This window comes from Pollicipes pollicipes, unplaced genomic scaffold (genome assembly GCF_011947565.3).
Source record: "Pollicipes pollicipes isolate AB1234 unplaced genomic scaffold, Ppol_2.1 Scaffold_4002;HRSCAF=4701_pilon_pilon_pilon, whole genome shotgun sequence".
Taxonomy (NCBI): Eukaryota; Metazoa; Arthropoda; class Thecostraca; order Pollicipedomorpha; family Pollicipedidae; genus Pollicipes; species Pollicipes pollicipes.
The window spans coordinates 35,804,654-35,812,934 of record NW_023596420.1 but is presented as its reverse complement, the minus strand read 5'-3'; the positions used below and the strand labels follow the sequence as shown (position 1 = coordinate 35,812,934).

Here is an 8,281-nt window from a genome sequence, read left to right as displayed (position 1 = left end):
CATCTCCAAGCTTGTTGTCGGCGGGCGAGCGTACAGCGCACCCTGCCAACGCTCTTCGGTGGCGAGCATCCGGAGGTGCCCAATCTGCTCTTTACAGATGGCACTTTACTTTACTTTACAGATGGCACTTTACTTTACAGATGGCACTTTACTTTACAGATTAAATGGCACACAACTAGTTGGGAAACTCTAGGTTAAACACACTGCACACACCCAAACACAATCACACATAGCAACACACCCACACCCACACCCACACCCACACCCCACACCCCCCCCCCCCACACACACACCTGTTACTGGACGCGTTTTAGCCGCCTGTACCATTTTTATGGGCTACAAAACTGCCTCTGAAAAAGACACTTTCCTATACGGCAAAAAATGCTGTAGCTTGCCAAGAACTACCGCGATGGCGTTATGGCGGCGTTGCCAGACATACCTTGGTGATCTCGGGGCACCCCAACCTTTCCAACCCAAAAAAACCAGCATATTCTGCTTCCTCTCGGCTGGACCAAATTCTATAAAAATAACAGCACAAACCAACGTAAATGCTATAGCGCTTTCTTCGTACTGAGAGATAGCTGTGAAAATAAGAAGGATGTTTCGTTTGTCATGAACATAAACATGCTTCATATGAGAAATAAGTGAACCGAGCGTCTGTTTTTTCCGGCGTTATGAATTCCTTAAAACATGAAGGTACCGTTGCAGGTGTATGCTGAAATTTTTCAACATTTCATGCAGTGTTTCACGGTCACGAGTAAGCAGATGAAACAAAAGGCAATACATATCCAAGCATCCACAGCATTGCCTCAGAAGCACAGCGCCGTGCTAAGGTGTGGTCGAGATACACACGGATTAGCCGATAGCTTTCGATGGACCATACGTTATGTTAATTCGGAAAGTAACGTAATAAAGGCCGTCATAGTTCAAAGCAATGACAAGCAAACTATTTCCAAATGTCGCTTACATAAAGAAATATGCCCAAACAACGTCTCGAGGTGATGTTTCGGTACCTAGCTTGGGACGAATATTGTTTATATGCCACGCGATTCTATTGCGTTACTTTGTGCTCTTGCATTCATTCTTGTTTTTGGTTAGTTTTTGGTGCACTGTATTACATTCCCATGTATTCACCTACGATGCATTGCTCTTGTGGCATACATGCTTTCACGTACGCGCGTCCACAGGTGTCCATTGAACCGGGTAAAGGTGAAAAGGTGCTTTTTCTGTCATCGCCGAAATTTGGGACAGTCTAAATTGTCACCTGGAGTAAAATCTATCAGAAACCTCTGCAATGTAGCTCTAAGTGCAATCAACCACAAAACAAAGACAAAAGAAATACTTTGCAGCTTAACCAATCAAAATATTTTCGTTTGGGGAGTTCATTTGAACTGGAGTATCATTTGTTGACCAACACACACCGAATGGTGATCAAGACTTAACTAACATAATTATCAGATAAAGGTATACTTTGCATAACCAGCTAAGAGGCGTGTAGCGTGTCGTATTTGGTTGCAGAGGAGTGGTTGTGCCTCCTGACCATTTCAGCTGATTTGTCTAAAATGGCACGACGCTTTAAAACGCCGCGTACCAAACTGATATCATTCATGGCAATATGCTGTGGCCAGTCACGATTCTTACGATTAGTAATAAGCCAGTTATTTGGTATTTTATACTGCTTAGTATGTGAAGTAAATCCGTAAACTGGGATCAAAGTAAAATGGACTTAAAGTGGGAGGAATAGTCCACTATATCCTTCGCCAGATAGTTCTGTCGTACGACGTCATTCACCCGTGTGCACTGCGCAAAATTTAAAAACGAGCTTTTCACACGAGTGTTTTTACTCGTGTGAGAAGCTGTTTGTACTCTGGTATTTTTATTGGTTTATTGGTGTTTTTATAGATTTTCTGCGAACGTGATTTGGAGTTACATCTGGGTGTGCAGGATGTCTGTTTTTGCGGAAAGTCAGCAGACTTCTAGAGAGCTGGCTCAAACTGGATTTGTTTCTTGTTTGTTCTATAACAACGTTAAGTCTCTGGGCCAGCAAGTGCTCACTTTTTGCCCTTCCATGTCATAACGTCTTGTCTGATGTTTATCGGGCTTCTAGAGGTGATAACAATACAAATATTAAACACGGTTTTGAATTCGCGAGCTCGTGGCCATGGTGGATCCACGGCCACTTCATGTGAAATCTGCATCGTTTCGAGCTGGCTCGCATATAAGTCGCCAGCCTCACGGACGTACAACGTACATAATGGCGTCCCAATGTAGTGAACCACCGCTGCAAGCCAATGTACGGTATCATCACCTTCACGGCTGGAGAGTGTAGTGCGGCAGATGCGGCAGCGATCGCAACAACCTTCATTGGGAGTGCGATAAAGTTGGCATCATGCCATTGAACGGTGCATGCCCCGGCGGTTTCAGCTCATCACTTTGTTGACATTCCTCATCCGTGATTGCCCCGGATCTCTGCTGTCAATTGCGTACGAATAGTATGAGGTTATTGGAAAACGCCGATAGATCTTCGTTAGTTGGCGTCGATAAAAGTAAGTTGAATGAAGAAGAGCTAACAAAGGCAAGTTTTCTGTGCAACTCCTAGATAAGTGTTAAGCAGCTACCGGAGAACGGCCGATCGAACCCCCCAAGAACTCACTGATATTCTAAACATGACTCACACTTGCATTGTCATAGAGTCGTTTCCCATGTCTGTGGAACCAGAGACGTTTCAGCATCCTCAAGACAGACACTCAGGGCAGCTTCTCGCACAAACGGCTCTGCTGCGAACGTCCTACGGGCTCCAGCGCAGCTACGGTTTCCAAGCAGCTGGCAGCTGCTGGGTTGGAACAGCTGGCGGCCGATCAGCTGAGGCGCAGCGGCGAAGTGCGCGACGGCCGAACGCTGCGGCGCGGCGTCGGCCGGCAGGCGGCGTTGCCATGGCGACGCTGGTCGGGCTGCGCTCCATCGATCGCCTGTGTCAGTCGTCTCGGCGGCGGCGATCAACACGTCTTGAGACGACGGCGCGCGGTCGGTCGGTGCTGCGGGCTGTGCGACAGCCGCGTGTGAGAGGCGGCCCGGCGCGGGGCCGCGCGCGCCAGCCAGCGCCGGCCGCGGAGCCGCCGCCGCCGCCGCTCCAGACCGCGCCGACCTTCCTGGCGGCCCGACTCGCCGCCCCGCCGGAGAAGCCGCGCGGGCTGCCACCCCACATCAGGTGCGTGCCGTGCACGGCGGTGCGGGCCGCGCGCGAGTGCGCGCGACGTGTGCGGCGAGCGCGGCGCGAGGGTGGGCGCGGCGCCGAGACCCAGACTCGGATCGGGCCGGGGGCGGGCCGCCCCAAGATAACCCGGCCCTGGCATCGATTAATGACGCCGGCCGTTGCCGAGCCGCTGCCGGCTCCCGGAGCCAACTGTTGGCTCCCGGGCCCAACTGTTGGCTTCCGACGCCGGCCGGAGGTTCCGGAGCCGGCTGGGAGCAGCACTGCCATCCCGGCACGGGCTGACTGACCCTGGCGCTCGCTGCCGGCTCCTGAGGTCAGCTGGCGGCTCCCGGGCCGGACCGGCAGCTCCCGACGTTGACGTGCGGTTTCAAGAGCTGGCTGACGGCTCGTGCAGCTGGCTAACGGCTCTCGGAGCTGGCTAAGGGCTTCCGGAGCTGGCTACGGCTCCTGGAGCCAGCTGACGGCTCTCGCAGCTGGCTAACGGCTCCCGGAGCTGGCTAACATCTATTGGAGTTGACTGGTGCTCGTTTAGCCGGTGCTCAGGAGCCGTGGGCACCAGGCCACAGAGCTGGCTTGTGACCTCTGACGCCGATTGACCTCTCGGTAGCGGTAACTGAGCGCTTCGGTCTGGATGTGCGTCAGTGGCGTGGCATGACGGCACGAAACGTGACCCCCGTCCCCCTCCCCGCCCCCTCCCCGTCCCCCTCCCCATCCCCCCCCCACCTCAGCGTCAGCGAGACCGTTCGAGCGTGTTTAAACGCTGGCCGGGGAGTTTGTTTCTGGACGGGGAGCCGCGAGGGACGGCTGTTGCAGCACGGGTGTCAGCCGGTCGCGGCGGGACTCCATCCAGCTGCGCAGGAGAGCCGCACTCGCCGGCCGTCGCCAGAGAGGCTGCTTTGTCAACGCGCGGCGGGCGTGGTGTCGGGCGCCGCGGGGTGCCGGGTAATGACATGGGCATGGCTTCCTTTGCCAACAGGCTGGTCTGGTGGTGGAGGGGATTATGAAGCACTGAGCGCTGGTGCGGAGAGCATGCACCCGTTGCCCAATGCCCCATACCTCATACCTCATGCCCATGCCCCATGCCCAGTGCCACGTGCCCAATGTCCCACGCTCAATGTCCCACGCTCAATGTTACACCCCCCATGCCCTATGTCCCATGTCACATGCCTCTTGCCTCGTGCCCCATGCCACACGCCCCATGTTTCATGTATCATGTCCCATATTCAAACTGGGTCCTGCGTGGGGGCGCGGGGGGGGGGGGGCGAAGGAGCCCCATCGAGGCGCGTTTCTGAGAAAGACTTTCGAGGTTATGCTTGCCAACGCCGTTTATAACGCCATTCTAAGATTCAACTCGAGCCTAAAAGAATTCTCCGCGACAGGAAAGCTGCACGAGCTTGGAGGAGGGGCTAAGACGTTAAATTGATCCCCATAATCTCGTAATTGCCACTCGGCATCAAAAAGAGCTCTCGAATCGTTGACGAGAGGTCTTCGAGGGGGAAAGTGGGCGCTCGTTGCTCTGTGTGGCCCCGGAAAATTGCAGCGGAGTTGCGTAGCTGTTAAATACATTTGCTAGGAACATTGTGCACGCAGACAAGGCAATACTGCCGGCGTTATTCTTTGTAGAATTATCAGAAGAGAAGAGAGAAAGATGGATTGATATTTCGGCTACATGCCTTCATCGAAACGAACATCAATAGCAAATTCAAAATTGCCTGTCAATCCCGCTCAATTTTTATCAACTCATCTGTCTCTCCCTTCTCCTACGTAAGTTTGAACCGAATAGTGGCAGTCAGAATGTAGCAGCTGAGAGTCTCAAGAACCCAGAAAAAACTGGAAGTCAACTACGCATTTAAATTTTAGTTGCGTGCCGGAAGGAAAGCTTTGTTCTGTGGCTTTTTGAAGAGTTGCTGAAGCCTTTGACAATATTTTCCCCAAAATCATAAAGTATTAAGTCGTTCTACTAATTTTGCTAAGGTTTTATTGAACGAGGTAACCGCAGAAACCTTTCAAACGAAGGCCTTTTTAGAACGACAGCGTTCGCGCTTATTTGAGTCGATCGTATCTTTCCTGGATTAAATAAGATGCGCTTGCATATGTGTGACGTGCCTACGAGTTTTTGGTACGTTTATTTGAAATCATTTGGGTGTACATTTTCGCATATTTTAATTCCTAGTTGGGTATACACTGCATCGAAGACATGATCGCCCATTGTTCCTTGTTTAATTCCCTTAATGTTTGTGACTTGTAAAACATGTGGCTTACTGTTTAAAGAAATGAAAAATCGCGTGAAAGCGGTGGGCAGTGTTGAATTTACTACGGATCTTCGTTTCGACAAGGCGTACCGCCAAAATATCAAAACGTCTATCTCTTCTTTTACTGGATATTCAACGGGGAATGAGACTAACAGCACCGTCCTATCTACTGGTAGCGGAGCTGAACTCAGATGCCAGATTCCAGGAGCTACCAAGTGCACAAAACGAATACGACGAACGAAAGTAAAAGCTTGTAGAAAAATCTCACACGGGTACGCCAGTACTTTTACAAGCGTTTTAACCCAGAAAGGTGGCTTTAGACACATATTTATCACATTCTGTTAGAACACAAACATCGTTTTGTCCATCATCGCAGTGGCTTTCCACGGTATCTCTAAGTTTCTGGTGGACCGTGCGAGAACAGTTTTTGCTCTTGGCCTAATTCCTTCATTGACTTTGATTTAATTACACACGCGCAAACTGACTAAAGCTGTAGACAGCACCGCCACACTTGGAGCTCAGGGTTTTCACGCTGCTGGTAGTCCGGGTGCGCCGCTCGGAGGGTCTCCTGGGCTCAGGTCGGCGCGCGCGATTCTGTTGGCGCCACACACACCTGGTGAAAATGAGAGTGACATTGATTCGGTCCCCTGCGCTGACGTGAGCTAAACTGCCGCTTTTTCGCCCCAAAGCGACCCGGAAAACTTAACTTCATAGCAAATATATTTATGGATCCTCCAGATCCGGGAGCGTCGGATGCTGACCGTGCCAGACGCTGGCCGCTCCGCTTCGCAGACTGTGCCAGATGCTGGCCGCTTCCCTCGATCCCGGGAGCGTCGGATGCTGACCGTGCCAGACGCTGGCCGCTTCGCTTCGCAGACTGTGCCAGATGCTGGCCGCTTCCCCCGATCCCGGGAGCGTCGGATGCTGACCATGTCAGACGCTGGCCGCTTCGCTGTCAGTGTAAATGGGTGATGGAAACACTATCGTGTTCCGTGCCGTCTTCGGAGCAGTCTCGCACTCGAAGTGTTCACGGACCAGAGACAGACGCCGTCGGTTGATCCATGAGTAGGGTATCTGAAGCTGTAAGGTCATGATATCAATGTGGGATCTGTTCTGCCGGGCTGTGCGTGGGCCGTGTAGGACGATTATTAGTTTTGCTTTAGCGTCGTCGGTAGCCGATTAATTGTACAAACATCATTATGCGCCTACCGCATAGCGTAACATCGTCATCAGAAGGCTGGGGCTTTGAACGCTGCATTTTTAATGGGGGTTCGAGGGTAATTTAGGCCAGAGAGGATGGGATGTGCTAGGATTGTGTTCTAATACCGGAGAGACCGGCCGCCTAAATCGCCGCGATTTAGGCAGCGATTCGAGACGATTAAATTGTCTCGATTCTCTACAGCAGCTGCACACGCCCGTGCCCGCTGGAAATAATACAATAGGCAACGCGATGTGGCCAGACCGAGCGTGCGGACCTTGGCTCTGGAGCACACACTGGACGTCAACACCGGACGTCCCCTTCAGAGCAGCGCGGGGTCCAGGTTTTTAAAGGGGGAGGGGGTGCCATTTACCTAATGTTCACGGTGGGCCTCATGTCTACTTTGTCAGCCTTGGGGCGTTGCCCAAGTTTGACAAAGTGAACATGAAGCCCACGGTCCCCCTCCCGACACCCCCGGTGAGACCTCCAGCCGTGATGGACTCCGCCGCCCGCGGCGCCCGGCCCTCCGGCCACTTCCGCCGTCAGTGCTGCTGATAGCGGGGCTCCGCGTCCGGCTCGGCCCCTCGGCCGGCACCAGATGCTGACGGCCGGCGCCGGCGCGCGCTCTCCGCTGCTTCCGGCCGACCAGTGAGCTACGCCGCCGAGCGATGGCCTCTTTTTAGGGATTTGGCCCGTGGATGAATTTCTGAGATCACAGATCACGCTAAGTAGTGCTTGCTGTGTGATCCCTGACTCAACATCCGATCGTGCTATTAAGTTTAAAGGCGTGGTTTTCCAGCGGAAGTTTAAAATGCTGCAATGTTCAGTACGGTTCGTCGCGCTCTCTAACCGCGTCGTCTGCTCTAGAAGGGCCGCTGCTATAGACCGTAGACCGTCCCAGTCGGGAGCAACCACCGAGCGTCGAAGCGGCTCGAGCCCTCCCCCAGAGCCCAACAAAGCACGTTAGAACAGTTCGCGGAAACCTCGCGAGGAAAACCATATGACCTGCTTCCTATTATTTACCGACCGGAGACATGTGAGCAGTTCCCTCGGAATGCGACTCGCATGATGTATGGATGAGCCTGACGGAAGTCTGGTCTGAAGGGACCCCTCACCCTTATGTGGCGTGTGCTCCCAAGACAGGAAATTGAATAGGCCTGTGTGCAAGGAGGTAACTGAGGGTCTGGGGACCAAGGGCTATGACTGAGGGCCAGGGGGCCGTGGCTTCATCCGCTCTCCATACTCTCCCTCCCTGGGCCAGGATGGTTACCCTACACACCGCAGAGATTTCGCAGAAATTGGTCCAAATTCGAATGAATTGGGAGAACGTTTGACATTTTGTGACAAGTCTTGATGACGACACCAGTAGAACTTACCGTATGCACACAGCTTGAGATGTGTTAGACGCTTATTTGAGGCATCGGCTGTGAAGAGAAACGCTGGGCGTGCTGATAGTGTTGTGATTGGCACGTCTGCGTTAACTGCACGCCCTGGAAACCAGAGGTACGGAGTTTGATTCCCCGCGGTACCCAACCTTCCTGCCAGGGTGAGAGGCGGAGGACACCATATAGCCTTAGCAACTGACGGCGTTGTAAAGCCCAATGAGGACCACGGCGA

General features: G+C 52.9%; 1 protein-coding gene across 1 annotated transcript in view; it reads left to right on the top strand.

Moving 5' to 3' along the window:
* Positions 1-3,058: 3,058 nt before the first annotated feature.
* Positions 3,059-8,281, top strand: part of LOC119093338 (regulator of G-protein signaling 7) — a 45,565-nt gene continuing 40,342 nt past the window's right edge. Inside the window, exon 1 of the mRNA XM_037216285.1 lies at positions 3,059-3,208. The gene's annotated coding sequence lies outside the window, so the exon portion shown is untranslated. The remainder of the gene's footprint in view (positions 3,209-8,281) is intronic.